Here is a 21894-nt window from a genome sequence, read left to right on the forward strand (position 1 = left end):
TCGCAAAGAGTCAGACACGACTGAGTGACTTTTACTTTCACTTTTGATTTTTGACAACCTGAGAGGGAAACAGTGGCTCTCACTATGGTTTTAATTTACATCTTTCTTTATATGAGGAAGTTAGGAGTCTTACGTACGAGAGGCGTTTGTATTTCATTCTCTATCTTCTGTCTGCTGTATTTCTGCCATTAATTCTGCTAGATGGCTGGTCTTTTGCTTATTGACTTTAGAAGTTCTTTATCTACTAGACAAATTAGCACCTTATGATATGAGTTCAAATATTTTGATCTACTTAGTCATTTGTCTTTTCTCCTTGTTCCTATTCCTTTTTGTTATTCAAAACTTTTTTCAAAATTTTTTATGTAAGGTGAGGCAAAGATTTCTTAAGCATGACACCAAAAGCGTGATCTATAAAGGAAAAAAATGATAAATTGAACATCATCAAAATTAAGAGCGTCTGCTCTTCTAAGGATACTTTAAAACAATGAAAAGACAAGTCATCGACTGGGAGGAAACATTCACAAATCATGTATCTGATAAAGGATTTGCATCCAGAATATAGAAGAAACCTTTAGGACTCAGTAACAAAAAGACACGAACCCAGTTTAAAAAATGGGCAAAGTTGTGAATAGACATTTCACCAAGGAAGAGACACAAACGGCCGATGAGCACACGAAGAGACTGCAGCACCATTAATCACAGCGAGAGGCAGAGAAAACCACGTTGAGACCCCTCTTTTCCAAGGAAGTATAAATTTTACGAGCTAAGCCACCTTGCAGAAATCTAAAGATAAGATGGTTCCATTGGAGAAGTAGCAACATAATCAAACCTTTTTTTAAAATTGTTGCAGTATAGTTGATTTACAATATTATATTATTCTCAGGTGTACAGCATGGTGATCCAGTATTTGTACAAATAATACTCCAGTGAAAGTTATTACGAGATAATGGCTACGATCCCTGTGTCGTATAATATAACCTTGTTTCTTACCTATTGTGTACACAGTCATTTTTACCTCTTAATCCCATACCCCTGACTGGACCCTCCCCACTTCCTTCTTCCAGAATCCGCCTGCAATGCAGGAGACCTGGGTTTGATCCCTGGATGGGGAAGATGCCCCGGAGGAGGGAACCGCTACCCACTCCAGTATTCTGGCCTGGAGAACTTCACGGACTGTACAGTCCATGGGGTCACAAAGAGTCGGACACGACTGAGCGACTTTAAGTAGGCTAAAGAGGAGGAAATGGCAACCCCCTCTAGTTTTCTTGCCTGGAAAATCTCGTGCACAGAGGATCCTGGTGAGGTACAGTCCGTGGGGTGGCAAAGAGTCAGACACGACTGAGCCACGATCCCTTTCACTTCCTTCTTGCACTTGGCAACCACTGGTTTGTTTTCTATATCAGTGTTTTCTGTTTTGCATATACAATTGTTTGTGTTATTTTTTGGATTCCACATGTACGTGATCATACGGTATTTGTCTTCGGTTTTGCTAAGCACGTACTCGTCTCTAGGCCCATCCATGTTGCTGCAGATGGCAGCATCGCTCGCTTTGCGTAGCCGAGTGTTTGTTCCGCTGCATTTGTGTTCCACGCCCTCTTTATCCGTTCGTCTGCTGACGGGCACTCAGGCTGCTTTCGTAACTTGGCTATTGTGAACAGAGTGGCTGTAAACGCTGGGGTGCGTGTATCTTTGTGAGTTAGTGTCTTCATTGTTTCCAGACTTATACCAGTAGTAGAACTGATGGATCACATAGTGACTCTATTTTTAGTTTTTTAAGTTTTTTCTGTTCTCCATAGTGGCTGCACCCACTCGCATCCCCAGCGACCGTGTCGAGAAGCCCTTTTCTCCACGCCGTCTCAGCACTCGCTACTGTGCACTTTTGATGATGGCCATTCTGACCGGTGGGAGGTGATCCCTCGTTTTAATTTTGATTTGCATCTCTCTAATAAGTAGTGATACTGAACGTCCTTTCATGCCCCTGCTGGCCATCTGTATGTCTCCTTTGGAGAAATGTCTGTGCAGGTCTTCGGCCTATTTTTTGGGTGGGTTGATTTAATCGCACATCAGGCTTGGTCTTAGGGCCCAATCCTTTGCTTACTGACCTGGACACCAAGCCGGTTACTCAACCTCTGAGTCTCAGCTACTGCGCAGACCTCACACAGTTCTCTCCCCGTGGCGGGCGACCTACTGGAGATTAGCAGGGACGCGCAGACACCCACCAGGGCCTGGGCGAGAGTGGCTGCTCTTCCGATGCTGGGCACCAGGACACAGGAGCGCCAGGAAGCTGGCGGCCTTCTCCAGGGCAGGGCCCCCTCCCTCCCCCTCCCGAAGCTGTGCTGTGCTGTCCAGGTGTCCGGTCCACAGTGTCTGTTTGAAGCCATGCAGCAGGGCTGGCGGGTGATGAAATTCACACCAGGCCCGACGGACAGGCTGCAGGGCCTGTCCCCTGGGCCCTGACATCCTGTTTATTATGAAGGAGCAGCCGCCCACGGCTCCTAAGGCTCCCTGCCAGGCCGCACCCGCACAGCGGGTCCCAGCACCTCTGCGAGCCAGGCCTGCTCCCTGCTGTGCAGGGCGCGGCGGGGGCGGGGAGGGGGGGGGGTACGGGGGCGGGGTGCGGACCTGAAGTCCGCTAGGCGGTGGAGTCTGGATTTGAACCCCGGCACTTCTCCTGCAGGGCTCACACCCTCAGACACTTCTCCCAACCATCACTGTTTGAAGCAGGGGGCGTGAGGCCGAGGCTGCAGGGAGACCGCGGCTTCTGACCTTGGGGGTGGCTTCCTCAGGGGGCGAGCCGGCCTCATTCACAGGCGCATCTCTGCCCCGGGCTCTCCTCCATGGGCAGACGCACTTCCCCAGGGCTCCTGGAGGGGGCGCTAGTGAGACGGACCCCAAGGAAATCTGCTGTCAGAGGCAAGGGAGCCAGATGCTTGCCCACAAACGGAGGTCAGATAGAGACGAGGAAAGGGGTGCGCGGGGTCGGGGCAGCTCTGCCCAGAACCAGCGTGGGGGAGATTGGTGGGCACTGCAGACAGGGGACCCCGAGAGCCACGCCGAAGCTCCCGGAAGCGGCCTCCAGGATGGAAAAGCAAGAGTAAAGGGAGTGGAGAGGACCCCGCCGCCAGTGTCCACCCGCGGGGTTGCCGACGTTTGGAGCCCTCGCAGGCTCCATTCCAGTTAAGGCGGCGCTGGCTCAGGCTGCTCAGGCCGTCACCGCCTGGCCCGGGGCGTTCCCCTGCACGCGGGCCGGCGGGCTTTGCAGATACGGGCCTCCTGGCGGAGGAGTCTCCATGGACCTCCAGCCGCCAGCGGCCCCCCGCCCTCTCCCCCTGGGCCTCCCCACCCCGCCACACCCCCCAAACCCACCCCACCCCCACACACACCCCGCACCCCACCCCACACACACCCCCCACCCCACCTCGGGCCCTGGAATCACAGAGACTACCCTCACCATCCCCACCCCAGGAACCAGGCGGGAGCGCTGGCTCTGCTTGGCCCTGCGTCCCGCGTTTCCCCTCCTGGGCCAGAACGGCACACGCTGGGGCTCCAGCACGAGAGAGCCCGAGGGTGGTCGGTCTACGCGGGCCTCCCAGAGCAGGGCTCAGAGAAGGGCCTGCGGTCCACCCGGTGGGGAGGCACCTGCTGGCTCCCAGGGTGCGGGAGGCTGTGGTGTCCTGCCAGTGACGGACAGTGACGAGCCAGCCCTCCCGTGGGGAGGAGGGCAGGTGTGGGTGCGAGGTGCTTCCCCTGCCTGCCCGGAACTAAGGCCACCGAGAGGAGGGACGCACCCGCTGCGGACAGAACACAGGCATCCTCGCCGGAGGGGCCTGGGGATGGAGGGTCTCCTCCTAGAAGAGTAGCTGGCTTCCGTGGGTGCATCTGCAGCGATCACAGAGCGCAGCCCACCCTTGAGTCTTCCGAGGGCCCCGCGTGAGAAACCACGTGAGAACCGGGCTCGCCTGGCAGGGGGACCCTCTGCTGGAGGCGGCAGATAATTGGCCGGAGGGACCACAGGATGCGGGCTGTTGCCTCCTGGCTGTCTGAACCACACAGGCACTTTGTGGGCAGGCTCAGTGGCCTTAGGTGCTTGGGGTTCACCCACCAATGGGGGGCGATTGTGCCGGAGAGCGTCCTGCTCCCACACGAGTGTTCCAGGACCAAGAGTGCATCCTTGTGGAGGAGTTCTGGAGGCCCCGTGTGCTGGGAGCTGGGGAGGGACACGCTGATGCCCAGAGGGGCGGATGCGTGCCCAGGGTCCCCTCTGCCCAGCGCCCCAGGCCCCCCACGCTGCGCCCGTGGCTGCTCGCAGCACTTCCGTGTGGGCGAGTTTGCACCTCTTGTGCTGGAATGCCAGGTCCAAGGGGGCAGGGAGTTTCGTGGGCTCCCCTGGAGCCCCAAAGAGTCGCTGGTGTGTGCTGGGGCTTAATCCAGAGGGTGGGATGAGCTCCGAGGAGAACACCCCCTACACCCTGCTCCGTCTCACACGGCCGGTGCTGTGCGTGGGGAGCAGCTGGAACCGCCGGCCTGTCGGGCCATTTCTGGGCTCACGTTCATGGACTGTCGCAGGTCTTCAGCATGCAATTAGAGTCAGAAGTGCCTTTTCACTGAGGTACCTAATGATTCATGCTGAGAATGTAATTAAAATATCGCGGTAGTTTAAAAATAATGCTCTATTAGGATAATACACCAAAATGGCTAATTCAGACTGAGTGCCTCCTGCTTTGATGACATGATGGGGAGCATGGTATATGAAACACTTTCATCTAAAACGTGACAGTCTACACAAACACGTCCAATAATGTGCATCAGATTCTGGGTGGATGACATTTCAAACTCTCCGCGTGGTCCAGACGCGGCCGAGGGCAGTGTCCGGAGTTCAGGGTGGTGTTTTGAAGTCCTGGCGTCCGGACGAACAGAGGCTCCTGTAAATATCATCTCTGCTCAGCCCACCCAAAGACGGGCTGGACACCCGCCCGGCAACCTTGACCTCTGTCCTTTTCACGTTAACACAGGTTGGAATTCTGAAGCCTGAGCGAGGCTCAGAGGCTGTGCTGCTGGCTGGGGATGGGTCTCAGAGAGCCTCCAGTGCAGGAACCTCACAGTCGCTGCTGAGGAAGGGGGATGGGGGTGTGCAGGGGTGTTGGCACCCAGGCCCCCCGTCCTTGGTCCCTCACTGAGCACCTAGGGCAGCCCGGGGAACCAAGGTTCTGATCACTTCTCTACTTCTTATGGGTCTTATTTATTTATTTATTGGAGTATAGTTGGTTTACAATGTTGTGTTAATTTCTGCTGTACAGCAAAGTGGCTCAGTTATACACATATATGCATTCTATTTTTAAAAATTCTTTTCCATTATGGTTTATCCCAGGATGTTGGATACATTTCCCTGTTTGCAATTGGCACTAACTAGACTCCTGATGCAAAGAGCCAATTCATTGGAAAAGACCCTGATGCTGGGAAAGATTGAGGGCAGGAGGAGAAGAGGGTGACAGAGGATGAGATGATTGGATGGCATCACCGACTCGATGGATATGAGTTTGAGCAAACTCAGGGAGTTGGTGAAGGACAGGGAGGCCTGGTGTGCTGCAGTCCATGGGATCGCAAAGAGTCAGATGGGACTTGGCGACTGAACAACAAGGAGAGTTCTGACACTTCCTGAGAGCTTCCCGTAACCAGCCTACAAACTCAGCTCCCTCAGACTTGCCCAGAGGCTGTGCGAAGGCGCAGGTTGCTAAGCTGTGGGGGTCTCTGATTTGGGGGTCCCCATCGCTCATGGGCTTCCCCGGTGATGCCTGAGCGTCCAGTCTGGCCACCGTGGGGCCACCAGCAACATATCATACCAACAAATGCTCCCGGGGCTCAGGGTAGTCACTGTGACCCCTTTGTGTTAACAAAAAATAAAACAAAATTAAATCCAAGGAACTGCAAAAGGCACAGAGTAGGTAAGAGTCTGCTCCGCTGCACACAGTGTGACCACGGGCCGGTGAGCAGAGGGACTAACACAGACCGAAGCTGCTTCCCGGGCCTGAACCGCCACCTGCAACCTCCCGGGGCTGCCCAGCCGCACACACAAAGCACCGCAGACCAGGAGGCTCAGCCCAGAAGTGGATCATCTCGGGCAGTCCTGGAGCCGGAGTCCAGGGTCAGGGGTCCACAGGGCTGGCTCCTCAGGAGGCTATGCCTGGCCCCCCAGAGAGCTGATGTTGGGGGGCAGCCTTGGCTTGTGGACATGGCCCCTCAGCCTCTGCCTCTGTAGCTCCCTCTGTGGGTGTCCACCTCAGCGTCTCTTCTCCAGATGCCACTGGCCGTCATAGGACCCCCCCATCTACACCTGCCAACCCCATCCAAGTGAGTCCCCCACATACAAATGAGTTCTGCTCCCAGAGCACGTTCGTAAGTCCGGTTTGCTCGTAAATCCAACGAGGAGAGCCCAGGTACCCAACTAACCATCAGCTGTAGAGTACTGCACTGTAGCGGCTTTGTAATAACTTTTCACACTAATAATACAGACAAAACAAGCACAAAAAAAAAACATTTTTCATCTTCCAGGACAGCACCTGGGAAAGCACAGTAGTCCAGGACAACAGCTGGGACATGGGCTGGCACCAGGCGGGTGGCAGGGAGAGTGCCTGACGGCAGCGGGGAGAGGAGGAGGGAGAGGGGGAGGGAGGGGGCAGAGCTGCAGGGGCGTCGTGACGGGAGGCAGGGGGCCGGCCGAGACGTCTCGTGCCTGACGCTGATGGAACACACTGACGCATCCCTGAAGTTTGCAAGTTGAAGGTCCTTACGTAGGGGACTTACTGTATCTCCAAATAAGGTCACATCCCAGGGTTTGGGGCAGGGTTAGGACCTCAGGACCTCTGTGCAGAGACACAGCTCATCACAGAGGACATGCCTGGTCACCAGTGCGCAGCCACTGCCCAGCGGCCTCCCGGGAAGGCTTACAGGGCCGCTGGGCCAGGAAGAGCCCCTGCCTGCCCCCAGCTGCTCCCTGGTGCGTCCCACAGGCTGAGCGGCCGGAGGCCACAGCCGAGGGCTCCTGGGCACGTGGTCCCCTGGGTGGAGCGGTGCCAGGCCCAGGCCTGGCAGAGGCACAAGGGGCCCCCCAACTTCGGCCTCGCTCAGCCTTGGGTTGAGTGTGACGACACTTTTCCCCCAGGCGCACCCCCGAGCAGGGCTGGGCATCCTCAGCCATCGCCCCAGTCACGTCCCCCCGAGAGTCAGAGCCAGGGGCCCACTCTCTCCACCGACCATGGCCGGTCCCGGGGCTGCAGGCAGGACATGTGGGTGGAACTGAAAATGATGGTCATGACACGTCACGGTGCAGACGCCTCGCGCGGGAAGGACGCAGCAGGCCGAGAGGCGACTGTGGGTGTCTCCCAGTCCGCGCAGCCCCCGCGGCCCGGGAGCCTCCCGACCGCCCGGCAGGCGCCTCGCTCTGCGTTTCTTCTCCCTGAAGACTCAGGTCAACCCCGCCAGCTTCCTCCTAAATGCCACCTCTTTACCCGGCAGTTCTGCGTTTCGGGAGACGTGGGAACCGAGGTGGCCTAAGCATTTCTGCAAAGAGACCGTGCCCAGGGCTGCCAGGCCACCAGCGGGCCCGTGTGGCAGCCTCCGCGTTACACGAGGCTCGGCTCAGCAGCGGACACAGGGGGCCCACGACCTCGGCTCCATGGACGCGAGGGTTCCCTCTTGACTTTATCTTGCCTGCCTTGTTTGGGGAGCAGGGTTTCTGCTCTTGCCTTGGGTTTGTTTTGAAGATGAATGTAGAAAGAAAGAGAAAGTAGAGGTCAAGAAGGCGGGGCAGATCACCCTTCCCACCAGGCGAACCACTGTGAAGCTTATAAATATTGCACCTCGTTCTCTGAGAAACCTGCTCTTCTCAAAGCGAAAAGTGAATTCATGGGCACCCTGCGTGTGGGCAGGGCTGTGGTGCCTCCAGGAGGGCAGGTTTTAGAGTGAGCTCTCGGGGTCCCTGCAGACTGCAGCCTTTCATCGGCGTAGACACCCACATGGCATTGAAGAGCTTTCAGCGGAATGAAGGGGCTTCATCTGCCATCCTCCACCGTTTCCACACAGGAGCCCGGCTCTCCTCACCAGCACCTTCCTTCCCTCCATCCCTCGAGAGGGGAAGCAGGAGTTTTCTGTCCCTCGGCGGGTGGGGCAGGGGTCTTCTGTCCCTCGAGAGGGGAGGCAGGGGTCTCCTGGATCCAGGCTCCCTGCAGGGACGGTGTTCAGGTAGGATGGGGCTGGCAGATGCCGGGAGCAGGTGACAAGGTCCTGAACCCCCACCCATGACCCCTGCTTGCCCTCGGAGCCTGTCCACTCACCCCCTGCCCCTCTCCCAGACAGGACCCGGGCAGGTGCGTATGGGCAGTGGCCTGGAGCCGCCCGCGGGTTCCACCGTGACGGCCACGGCCATCTCCACTGTCAGCACTGTCGAGGCATCAGCGCCAGGCACCTCCTCTCTGTCAGAGCAGCTGGTTCCCAAGCCTGGGACGTGGCTCCTGGTACCTTTATTTTATGGGGGAAAACCAAAGCTCAGAATCTTCAACTGATCTGCTAGGGTCACAGAGATGTCTAGTGAATGAGTGAGTGAGTGAAAGTCACTCAGTCGTGTCTGAGTCTTTGTGACCCCATGGATGATACTGTCCATGGGATTCTCCAGGCCAGGTGACTGACCCGGGCTGGGTAGCCTTTCCCTTCTCCAGGAGATGTCCAGAGCCAACAGGAAATTCAGGTCAGCCTAGGACGGAAGACGGTCCAGCCCTCAGGAGAGCCCAGATCAGCTGCCTCCCGGGGGAGGTGACCCGGCCCCTCTGCGGGGGGGGGGGGGCACCCCTCCCACTTCCCTCATCCTTGTTTGCCATCGCGCTGGGCCCTTTGTGGATGACAAAGGGACGAAGGAGGCATGTTCTAATATTTACTCTGCTTCTCGCCTAAGGCTTGTTCCTGCCTGCTCTCAGTTCAAACAGCAGGTGAATCAGAAGGCTGAGCCTTCTCTTAAAAGACTCATCTTTGACATGTAACCCTTTGTTCTTCCCCCGTGGACCGTGGGGCCATCCAGAAGGAAGTTCGGCTGGGTCTCGGGAGGCATATGTGCCACCTTGACCCGAGGGCTGAGTCAACAAGGAATCCCACTTGCCGGTTGTTCTTCTCTCAAAGCTGAGCCGCAGCTGGGAAAACATGGACACACGCAAGCCCGCTGCCCAGCAACGGCCTCCTGCAAGACCGCTCAGCTGCCCTGTGCCGCTGACCGCACCCCACACGCACGTGTGCCCGCCAGGCGTGCCAGGGGCCCTGCTCACCGCTCGATCCTGCCACTGTCCCATCTCACAGACCAGGAAGGGGGGTAGCTCCCTCGCCCCCACGGCATCCCAGGCAGCCAGGCTCCTCACTGCAGTCAGCTGCGGAAGCCCCAGCCACATCTCACCAGAAACACCGCCGGAACAGTGAAGACTGACCCGCCCCGTGAGCCGCTGTCCACGCACACGCAGCAATCCCTGCCGAGGGCCTCATCCCACTGGCGTGGTGCCCTCCGCGGGGGCCTCGTGGGAACAGAGAGGGCTGTCTCCCTGACTCCGCAGGAAACGCCCCTCTTGATATGCGCACACTCCTCTCTCCCCCTGGAAGGCCAGTGTTAGCTTCCAACCTGCTCCAGCCCGGGTCAGTCACCTTTATCTGAAGTCATTCTTTCGTTCACACTTGTCGGAAGATGACTCCCTGGTGCCTCCAGCCAGTCAGAGACGGAGGCGCGGGTCTGTGCTGGGCCTGCGAGCCCGTTGTCAGACCCGCTTTGTGACGGTGCCCCTTAAAACGTACTGTCCGTCACTTTCTGAATTAATGCTCATCTTCAGCGGGGCCCATGCTCTGCTCCAGGTCAGCTGGCTATTTTCAGCCTGAAATCAGCATTTGCCGCTGGAAAGAACTTGGGAGGTTGGATGGCCCCGGACGGGAGCGGCGTGGCCATGGGCGTCTGACCCCGGGCCTGGCACCATCGCAGCCCCTGTGACCCCGCGGCATCTCCCCCCCAACAGCTGGGTCGGTCTCCACGGGCCCAGAACCTTGGGGGCGGCCTGCGGTCTTCTCTTCATCCCGGGGACCCTGCACAGAGAGCTCTGGGGCACCCACAGTGGACGGAAGGGCTGCTCCTCAGTCCGTCACCAGGAAGCTTTCCTTTCAGGGGGCGACTCAGCTGCTGGCGTCGCCAGGAGCACAGGGCAGGCCGGGAGGCCATGGCGGGATCACCCAGCTCGGCAGAGGGCGGGGAGGCGATGAGCCCAGGAGGCTGTGCGCTCGGGAGCCGGCCCCGCGGTGAGACCGGCCCCCAGGGGACAGGGGACCGAGCGCCCGGGTTGGGGTGGCGGGGCCTCCCCACAGGCCCAGGGGGGCACCCTGCCTGTCCCCAGCCCGCCTGGCGGCTGACACACGGAGAGGCAGAGCGTCGGGGGGCCGAGACGAGGAGCCACTCTGTTTCCCGTTCTGCTTTGCCTCCCGAGGAAGACAGTTGTAACAGGATTAATGACTGTGATGAGAAATATGTTTCGAGATTAGGGGTGGCGTGTCTTTCCTCATCAATTCCTATTCTTTGGGTCATTAAACCTTGACGTTTTAAATGAAACGGTGCTCGCTGGACTGGAGCCAGGCTTCGGGGACAAGGCCTCAGGGAGGTGACCCGCGTCCCTCCAGGGAGGCGGGACAAGCGGGCTCTGCTCTGGTCTGCCTGTGGGGGTCGCGGCGTGCTGTGACGGCCCGCCGCCCCTTCTCTTCCGGCCCGGTCTCCGGCCATGTCCCCAGTCCCTGGCATGTCCCCTGTGTACCTGGAAGGAAGGTCTCAAGGGGCCACCAGGGCAGGAGAGCGTGTGGTCCCCACCGAGGGTGCTCTGGGCCTCTTGCCGACCACAGCCTGAGCAAGATGCTCTGTGAAGCCAGTGACCAGTCACGCCCAGGGCTGCCCGCACTGGGCATGGCCACATCCGGTCTGGAAGCTCACGGCCAAGGTCAATACCAAAGCTGAGGCTTTCTGGCCAATCCACTGTTTTCCCACCCCAGCCACTCCCTGGCGAGCCACCTGGGCTTCCTTCCCACACCCGCCGACGGGCACAGGGAGGCAGGGGCCAGCCACAAAGGCAAGTCTCTGTCCTGGTGGCATTTGCAGCCCAGGGGTCACACGTCTCAGATGTCGGCACAAACTGTGACCCACAGACGCCTGTGGCTGAGCACCCTCGCTCCCAAACCCTCCCTGCCCGTTTCTGGGGAGAGTTCCCTGAGGAGTGTTAGTGAAGAGGATGCACCTGTGCACGCATGCTGAGTCGCTCAGTCGTGTCTGGCTCTTTTTGACTCCACGGGCTGTAACCCATCAGGCTCCCCTGTCATGGGGCTCCCCAGACAAGAATACTGGAGTGAGTTGCCATGTCCTTCTCCAGGGGATCTTCTCAACCCGGGGATTGAACCCAGGCCTCTTGCATTGCAGTCAGATTCTTTACTGTCTGAGCCACCAGGGGAGCCCGTGAAGGGGATAAAGGTCCTCAAATTTGTGCTTTTAAAAGACTGTCTGCCAGTTGAGAAGGAGTCGGAGGTTGAAGGTCAGCAGGCAGATTCAGGCCCAAGTGGGATGGTGCGAAAGCTGGGGTGGGGTGGGGTGCCCAGCCCTTCTCTGGGCGAAGGGGCTGGGGGCACCTAGTTCCACACCCGGGGTCCACGGGAGCTGCCCTGGCCCCGCCAGGCACCCCTCACACCTCTTCGTGCACACTCAGTGACGGAAGGCTGATCGGGGACCCTGCTTCCACCACATCCCAAGCAGCTTGGCCAGCAGCCAGGACCCTCTGGGACCCCAGCTGCCCCCTGGCACCCCTCTCGGTTGGCACGTGGTTTGGCTGGCATGCTCTTGCCCCTGGTCTTGGCGGGTGGATGACAGGTTCAAAAGGGCCGTGTCCCCGCCTTCCAGAGCCCCCTGGGGTGGATGACAGGTTCAAAAGGGCGTGTCCCCGCCTTCCAGAGCCCCTGGGGGACTCAGCCCTTGAGTCCGAAGTGTCCTGCGAGCCGGGTCATCTGACGGCACCACCCCCGACTCACACCTGCACTCTCCCTCCGTCCTGGAGTCAAGGCCCCAAGCCCACATCGGGTCAGGAGCTGAGGGGGCAGAGCTCAAGGGCAGGGCTGGGTGCCCAAGAGAAGGCGCGTGTTGAGAGATGCAGCCGCCTCAGCACGCAAGGTCCTGCCTTTGTTCTTGGAGCCAGAAGCTCTCTGCCACGCTCAGAGCAGCGTGCTCTCCTGCGAGGAGGAGGGGGTCCCCTGGTGTGGCCTCTGATGGGAAACGCCAGGGAGACACCTTGGCTCGCCGTGGTCACGGACGCTTCTGGGGACCCAAGTTTACAAGAGGAAAGACAAACTGGAGAAACTTCTTGAAATACACGTGAAAATGAAACCCCCATCCACCGGCGGTGAAGGGGATGTCTTGGAGTGGATGCTTCCGTCTGCTCTGAGCCAGCCCACCGTCACCAAAGTACAGCAGCAGAACCGAGGAAACCCCAGGGCATTGCTCACCCGCCCCACAAATCCACAGCTTCTTCCGTTGCTGCATTTGTGTGTCACGCTGCCAGGATGGAAGGTGCAGGGTTTTGTACAAGGCCACTTTACGTTTAGAATCTGAGATTTGGGAGTTAATGTGCATCGGTGAAGTTCTGTGTTACGTGGCGTGACATGAAACAGCATACTAGCAAAGCTGATCAGAGCGCGTGCAGATCAGAGCGTGTTCTCCTCACAGGCTGCGGCACAGAGTCGCTGGGCAGGGGCAGTCGTCTTTTATTACTAATGGAAACGTTCTCCTAATTGTTCCAAACCATCTCAGGACTGATAAGTGTACAGGGTAAGCATTTTATAGGTGTGATTCAATTAATCTCCCCAGAAACACGTCTGTTGGATGCATGTAAACATGCTGGCTAAACTGTGCGTCTTCATTTCTTCCACTCCGGTGACTGAGACTGTGGAGAACAGACTATAAAAATCTCACCGAAGAGCTTTATTCTCTTTTTATCGCCTGTCAAATAATTGCCGCGACGCCCCTAGTCGGTGGTGAAACATTGCGTTCCGACACTGCTAGCAACGCAACGCCGTGTGTGAGTTGCACATTGAGTTTAGGTAATGTACCAGAAACTGTTGCATGAAAACACTAATTTTCTCAATATATATTAGCAGACACGATGTTTACCAGTGAAAAGTGGGGATGTTTTTAAACAGTTTGTTAACTTCGAGTCTTGGCCAGGCTGCACGTGAATGCTGTCTAGCTGGTGTTAGAACTGGGGGCAGAGGCCGCCTCGGGGCTGGAGGTCTTGGCTGCACGGTTCCCGCCCAGCTGGCCCCACGCATCCTCCGTCACGTGGGCCCTGGCCCCAGACTCACTCGCTGGTCGTGTTTTGGCATCGTCAGCGTTGCTGACGTCACCGCAAACAGGCCAAGCTCCCCTCCGCCTCCCTCCATCTCTGCTGGGCTCCCCTCAGCCCCTGACCCCACACCCATCCACCCTCGAGCTGGTCATTCCATGGAAGGAGCAGGAGCCGTTATAACAACTCATCTCAGGCTGGTGAGCAAAGAGATGCTTAATTTAATTTGTCTGGCCTGCAAAAAACGAAATAAGAGAAGTAGAAGAGATGTTATTATCAGCCTTAGATGACGCCAGCCTTCCAACATTCCATTACCTTATTATTGAGCAGGGTTTCCAAGAAGCACCTCTTTGTCTCTTAGCCTTTCTTAAGAAACCTATTCTTCAGGAATAATTGTTGTCTAAGAGCACGAGGGAAATGCAGCCTCTCGCGGATGTTCATGTGGCTGATCTGAACGCCGTCCGATGTGACTGTCCTGTGGGCTCCAGCCTTCGTCCTGTGATGTGCTTGGACCTGGTGTTTGGTGGGCCCCATCCTGAGCCTTTTTATAAACAATCCTCGCACGCAGCATGGGAGGCGGGTCGGTCTGGGCATGTGCTCCTGCTCCCAAGCCCCACCGAGACATGGGCGCACCCTGTGCTGCTGGCGAGGCCCTGCTCGTTGTCCTGCTGAAGCTGTGGGATTGAGCCAGGCGTGGTCTCACGCTAGCAGACAGCTGCCGGGGTCCACGCGAGTGCAGAGCAAGCCAGCATGGGAGAGGGGCCTCCTCCTGCACTCTGCTGCTGCTGCTGCTGCTAAGTCGCTTCAGTCGTGTCCAACTCTGTGTGACCCCATAGATGGCAGCCTACCAGGCTCCTCTGTCCCTGGGATTCTCCAGGCAAGAACACTGGGGTGGGTTGCCATTGCATTCTCCCCTCCTGCACTCTAGCCCCAGGTAAAATCATGCACGAATTCCACAGCCATGTCAGACTGCCACCGTGCAAAGCAGCTGTGGATGGTGGAACTAGACGCCCGCCACCGCCACGCCTGCAGCCAGCCAGAGGGGGGTCTAGTGGGAGGGCGCTTCCTCCAGACCAGAGTCCGGAGGTGCTGTGTGCTTTCAAGTGGGCGGCTGGAGTTGGCTTCTGTTTTCCATATATATTTATAGCACAATTATTATCACCTCCTAGCGACGTTCTTGTGACCTCAAGGTTAGGACTAACTGGATTATATTGAAAGGATCTAGACAAAAAGAAGAGGATTATTTTTCAATGTAATTTGATAAACACATTTTATGCAATTTTAGTGTAAGAAATTTTATGGTACATCTGGAATATATATGTAATCCCAAAGAAGAAAATAAAATCATTCCTAATCTAAAAGGCAGGAGAAGAGGGTGGCAGAGGAGGAGATGGTTGGCTGGCATCCCTGACTCACTGGAGGTGAGTTTGAGCAAACTCTGGGAGCTGGTGAAGGACAGGGAAGCCTGGCGTGCTGCTGTCCACGGGGTCACAGAGTTGGACGTGACCGAGGGACTGAACGATAACAGCGGCCTTATTCCCAGAGAGAAACCTTTGTTGATGGGTGTGGTCTGTCAGATTGGCATTTCTACCATAAGCTGCTGAAAATACTCAGTTTTGCAAAATTTTGAAAACAAGAACAGGATGGAACAGACTGTCAAAACCTCTGGCACTTTGCAACTAGAGCCCTGGCAGAAATGGGCAATGGATCCAAACACCCCTCCGGGGAACCCACGGCGAGTCTGGAGAACCTTGTGGATGTCGGGACTGGGGTGCTCTGGCTGAGAGTGGTGGCGGCCAGGGGCGTAGCCCAAGGCACAGCACGCGCAGGATGGCCCCACACAGGGCGCCGTCAGCCACCACGCCGTCAGCAGAGCAGACTCCAGAGACGTGCCCCGGCCACTCCCTCCCCAGGGCCAGCCCAGCCTTCCCTCCCGTGATGGCCACTCAGCGCCCTCCCCTCACCTACTCACTCCGGACGCCTCCATCTTTTGTTTTATTGTGTACATGCTCAGATGTGTCCCACTCTTTGCAACCCATGGGCTGTAGCCCACCAGGCTCCTCTGTCCGTGGCGATTCTCCAGGCAAGAATACTGGGATGGGTTGCCATTTCCTTCTCCAGTTGGGATCTTCCCAACTCAGGGATCAAACTCACGTCTTCTGCATTGGCAGGAGGGCTCTTTACCACTGAGCCACCTGTAATTCATTTACAGACACATATCTGCACAGAAACACAGAGACAAGCAGGACGCGCCCTGGTCCTGGACACCCCACAGTCCAGACAGGAAAGCCCTCTGGACAGCACTGGTTTGCTTTCTGTCTGTTAGTTCATCTAATCTTGCAGGGATTCCCTGGTGGCTCAGATGGTAAAAAAAATCTGCCTGCAACACAGGAGACCCCGGTTCCATCCCTGGGTCGGGAAGATCCCTGGAGAAGGGAAAGGCTACCCACTCCAGTATTCTTGCCTGGAGAATCCCATGGACAGGGGAGCCTGGTGGCTACAGTCCATTGGGTCACAAAGAGTTGAACATGACTGAGCAACTAACACACTTCACACACAGAGTCACAGCCACCCACGAGAAAGTCCCGCGATGACGTTTGCTTCACAGACGCAGAGATGGGTACGTTAACAATCACGACAGATGAGAGCCGCATGCAAACAACCAAACACCCCTCCAGGGAACCCTTGGCAAAATCTGGAGGACTTTGTGGACATCAGGACTGGGGTGTCAGGGTCAGAGGCTACAGGGTCACAGCAAATCTCTGTGGACTTCTTCCATGCCGGGGGCTATGGATAAAGCGGTGAGCAAAAGCACTAAATAAACACAATTTATTATGACAATTGGTTGCTTTAATCATATACAGAAAATTACAAGTGAATCTTATTTTTTAAATGTGTTCATCTTGAGAAAATTTTTCTTTCAAAAATTTAACTTCTTTCATTTTTTAAAGGATAAAAGTATTGCTAATTGCCTTTATATGGGTCTGTGGTTTCTGAAAAAAATAAAAAAATCCGTGTGTCTGTGTTATTGTCCCAGAGGAGGGCCTTTTAAAGGAAACAACATCTAAATTAAAGAACAGCTAAATTACAAACTCTCCCCCAAGGACATGAGCAAACGTACTGAGTTGATTGAAGGGGATTTTGTTTCTCTCATCTCAATTTTCTAGGGACGGTTTTTGCACTGTATCAGTGAAAAAGAAAGAAGCGCACGGGACAAGGATTGGATTTTCTAGTTACAGAAGTGGATTGCTCCCTGAAAGGTGGTGCTGCAGTCGCGGTGGCTCCTTGTGTGTGTGTGAGTTGTCCGGTGTGCGTGGTGGGTGCTGCGTACATAGCGAAGGACACAGAAAAGACTCTAACTGGTGCAGTCCAGTATGTCAGCCACTGGTCTCATATAGCTTCAAAATTTAAATTTGGGTTTAAATGATTCAAAACCAAAGAAAATGAGAATGTGGGTCTTTGTTTGCACTGGCCACACGTCCATGCTCAGCTCCGCCGGGACGGTGGCCGCCTCGCGCCAGGCTGAGGCCCGTTCCGGTGACCCCGGGCTGCCGATGGCGCCGTGAAGACCCCGGGTTTCTGACAGCCCCCTTGCCCCACGGGCAGGGGCGACTGAAGCCCCCACCCCCATCTGTCCAGCCTTGTGCGTGAGGAGCACACAGCCGTGTCAAACAAGGCGTCACCCGTCTTGCGACTGTAAAGATTTGTCTTTTTTTGATACCATGAGAAAGAAGAAACAAATTTTATATGAATATGCTTCTGAATTTGGCTTGAAAAAGTGCTGTGACTCTGAGACCCCTGAGGATTCAGGGGTCCCCCAAGACCCCACATCTGTGTTCTGGGAAGAGAGGGGCTCCCCCAGGGGTGTCTGTGGGACAAGGACCAGAACACAGAGCGGACCCCAGCCCTCGATGGGACAGAGTCACGCAGAGCCCATCTCCCCCGAGCACGGCCACGACGGCCCCACGTCCTCATTAGGGCACGAGTCCCAGCCCCGTGGCAGTCAGAGGCTCTGCAGCGCTCGGCTGTGGGGAGCGTGCCCTAGGGTGGAGCAGAGAAGAGAAAGAGAGGAGTTGAATGTTTCCCTTAATCATAAGGGTTTCCCTCAGTTCCCTGCGTTTCAGTCAGTTCAGCCACTCAGTCATGTCCGACTCTTTGTGACCCCATGCACTGCAGCACACCAGGCCTCCCTGTCCATCACTAACTCCTGGAGCTTACCCAAACTCATGCCTATTGAGTCTGTGATGCCGTCCAACCATCTCATCCTCTGTCATCCCCTTCTCCTCCCGCCTTCAATCTTTCCCTGCTTTTAGGAAATAGCAAGTTCAAAACAATGGACCTGGAATTGTGTGTGTGTGAGAGAGACTGAGGTGTGATTGATTCAGAAAACTGTGTAAGTTCAAGGTGTACAACATGTCCATCAATAAATGTATCATAAATTTGACACATTTATGTGTCGCAATATGATACTACCATAGCCTTGGCTAACTTGTCTACTCTGTAATGTAAACAGCCTTTCCCTGTGGTGAGAACATGGACGACCCATCCGCTGGCAACTCTGAAGTTCACCAAACAGTCTCCATGACGCCCTCGCCCTGCCGTGCCCCGGGCCCCAGAACTCACTCACCTTCTGGGCATGTCTCCATGCCCTTCAACCAGCATCTCCCTGGCCCCCCACCCCCAGTCCCTCGTGCCCATCACTCTGTCCTCCGCTTTCATGCATTTGGTCTTTTAAAATTCCACACAGACGTGAGGTCACACGGAGTTGGTCTTTGACTCGCCTCTCTTAGCGCTGTGCGCGCAGGTCGACAGATATCCGTGGTGTTGCAGAGGGCAGGGGTTCCTCTCTTGTGGCTGCACGATGGTCTCTTCCAGATCTTTAGTGAAAGAAATGAAAACAGGATGTCGAAATGATATCTGCACTCCCGTGTTCGCTACAGCTTTATTCACAACAGTGGCCAAGTTACAGAAACAGCCCACCTGTCTCTCATCGGACGTGTGTGCTCTAAGGACCAGGTGTGAGAAGGAAGGACTCCTTCCAGGCCGTAGAAGCCCAGTGCCTTGGGGACCTCCCAGCCTCCGGTTCAACCCACAGGCCTTGGAACCATTGACTGGCAGCCCCAGACCGTGTTTACCCCCCGGCCAGGGGGTCGTTCCTTAGCAAGGGGAGCAGTGCCCCATCTCCGTGGGGCCCAAACCATTGAGGGTGGAGGGTTTCCCTCATTCCTGCAAGACCCAGCGAGGGGGCGTTCCCGGCCAACGTACGCCTGACAACATGGAAAGTGTCGTGGGACGCAGCCCGACCCTGCCAGCGAGCGGGCACATGCCCTTGGCAGCGGGGCCTTTGAAAGCGGGGCGAGTGTGTGTGGGTGTGCCGGGCTGGGCCCCGGCAGCTGCCGTCTGCTCCCTTTGTTCCTCACAACCTCTTTACACTGAACCCCAGATGCGAGTGAAGCGGTCACAAAAGAAGTATCTGGGTTAAATGCGGGCTAAACAGGTTTAAAATTACTGCTCATTGTCTGCACGCAGATGCGAGCCTCAAACAAATGCAAAGCATCAGGGTGACGTGCAGGGAGGGCAACCGGAGATGGCGCTGGGTGCCACCCTATCCTGAGCCGGGGGTTCGGCCACGGCCCGGTCGCCTGCCCACACGGCTCAGGTCCAGCGGCCAGAGGATGGGGAGAGCCATGGCCCGAGTGCAGGGGAGCCAGGAAGGCAACCCTTGATTCTGTGACAAGCTCAGTCCCCTGAGTCAGGGTCTTTGCGTGCCTGGTGTCCTGGCAAGGCCTGTGGCCACGAGCCCCAAGCTCACCGCTGCCCTCTGTGCTCGGACGGCTTCTCACGGTTGCCCAGCAGCACTCCCCCGGCACACTCCAGGCCCGTCCCTGCGCGATGGCATCCCATCACGGTGCCCACCTCACCTCCGCCTTCCTTGCTTCTCCCAGGTGTGCCCTCTGTGTTCTGTAGGCTGCCAACAGCTCGCACTTACTTGGCACAGCCCTGAGCCCGATCTCCGTGCAAACCCGTTGAATACAGTGCCTGGATCCTTTGATGGCAACTGGATAACAGAACCTGGATCTCTTGACACCAAGCCTTCATGCAAAGTCTTCCTTGTCGTTACGGCTCCATTAGAGACAGCTCTGATATGGGTCACCTGTGCTGGGCATTTCAAAGAGCATGCACTCTGCCCTCCGTGATGGGGACTCACTCACCGGATGGACTAGGGTCTGAGGCAGGCTGCATCTGTCCAGGTGGCCTCAGGATCGGAGCTCCGCCCGAATCCTCTCTGACGTCTGTGTAGACGTCTCTGCCAACTTAAAGGAGGGGGGACCCACAACTCCATCCTTTCATTCTCAATGTTTTGGTGTCAAGACAATATTCGGGGGAATAAAAGGTGAGACTTTACCTTCTACGATCTGACTTCTGATCATCGAGATGGTGTGCTTGACTCTGCCCCTTGAGTGTTTTGCCAAAGTGGCTGAAAACGAAATCTCAGACCAACTACTTGAAACGTGGCTCCCCTTCATGGGGTCACAGAGAGTCGGACACGACTGAGCGACTAACTTTTTCTTGCCGTTTATGACAATTTAATGTAAAGGGGAATTTAAAATACCTAAATGCTGCTTAAAAGTATAAACCTTCCACCGCTTCTCAACTCTTCATGTGTCATCTGATCATGTCGGGAGGGGTCCAGTTATCTCTCTAATACCAGGTTCCTGAGAAGTCAGGGGTGACTGATGGTGGCTCGGTCAGGATCCGCTCTGCCAGCGTCTGAGAGGAGAAAATGGGTGGGCATCGGGGGGTGGGCCTGAGTGGCCCTGCCCCCAGAGCAGGCATGGTGCGGCCAGGACCATGGGCCACAGGGTCCTCTTGGGGTCTTGAGCAGAAACGCTTCTCCATCTGCTTCACGTCCGAGAGCAAGTCCCCAGAGACAGCGTCTCCACGCTGCGTGTGCTACGTCAATGCCTAAACCCCAGAAGGAGAGCCACTGGACACATATTTTCTGTATTAATAACATTCTTTTTTTCCACCAGCATGCATTGAACCCTAAGGCCACGAGGACAGTGAGACATTTTAAGCCCCATTAAAGCCAGAAGATGTCTTTGAGACTCTCCCTGGGCCCTCATGAGGGACATGAGTGGACTTAAATCCTGAGGCTGCTGTCTGTGTCCACAGCACAAAGCAGAAAACGGAAGCAGAGGATTAGCGGGGGCGAAGACGCGGGTGCAGGCCCGGAGCCCGCATCGCTCCTCCTTCCCCGAGTCCAGACGAGAGAAGGGGCCCTGCTCCTCCCGGTGTGCACGAGTGGCTGTCTGTAACCCTCGCAGGCAGCGGTTGTCTTTATAAACCACCCGGCAATGCGTGGCCCTCAAGTCCTTCCAGAGGGGCCAGTCCAGGGTCCCCTCCCCCAGCTGCACTTTACAAACCACAGGCCCAGAGCCACAGGCCCGACTGGCTCATCACGGTCCAGGGCGGGGGAGGCAGAGACCCCCAGCGAGGTTCATCACTGGCAACCCGCCCCCCGGCATCTCCGCACCCTGCTCTCCAGTTTCCATTAGCTGAGAGCAGATGGGGCCCAGACACGGCAGCCTGTTGAACCTGGCCCTGGAGGCAGCAGGATGGAGGGCCTCTGGGGATTCACAGAGTGCTGGCCTCTCTGTTTACATGGGAGGTGCTCCCTGCGATGCCCAGGGACCCCACTCTCAAGGGATCCGGGGGTCCCCGGGTCCCCTGCTGATTCTCTTCTGAGCTGCTGCGCCAGAGTGGCCTGTCCTTGCAGGGGGCTTCCTCTTCCTCGTGGGTGAGCTTATGAGCAGCACAGCCTCTCCATGAAGAAGGGGTCTCCAGGGGGCCGGCGGCTGATGTTTAGAGGAGGGGTGTCTGCCTCCAACCAGGGACGTGATAAATGAGAGGGAAAGAGAGGCTTCTGCAGACACACACATGCTGTTGGCTGGGAGGCATCAGCCGTAGAAGCTGCACAACTGGGTGGGTGACCCAACACCTGAGGCTCTTTATCTGTAGTGAAAGTGTTAGCCGCTCAGTCGTGTCTGACTCTCTTCTGACTCAGTGGACTGTAGCCAGCCAGGCCCCTGTGTGGGATTCTCCAGGCAACAGTACTGGAGTGGGTTGCCATCCCCTTCTCCAGAGGATCTTCCTGATCCAGGGATGGAACCCTTGTCTCCCACATTGCGGGCGGATTCTTTCCTATCCGAGCCGCCAGGGAAGCCCCTTTATCTGTGACACGGGAGTGAAAACACCAGCAGAGGGGCCCCGGCACTGTGGCTGTAGACTCTGCCAGGCGCTTTAGAGACATCTGCCTGGAGCCGGCGTCCAGCGTGGTGGGCGTGGGGCACCATCCTGGTGAAGATGTGTGAACTGAAAGCCCCCGGGGGGGTCTGCAGGCGGGGGCTCCCAGCCTGGGTGGCCCTGCCCCTCCAGGGGGCACCGGGGCCTGGGGTGGCCTAGGGGCTTCCCCGGCACGGGGGAGGCTGGAAGCAAGGATGCGCAAAGC

Source organism: Bos indicus x Bos taurus, chromosome 12, assembly GCF_003369695.1.
Source record: "Bos indicus x Bos taurus breed Angus x Brahman F1 hybrid chromosome 12, Bos_hybrid_MaternalHap_v2.0, whole genome shotgun sequence".
Lineage (NCBI taxonomy): Eukaryota > Metazoa > Chordata > Mammalia > Artiodactyla > Bovidae > Bos > Bos indicus x Bos taurus.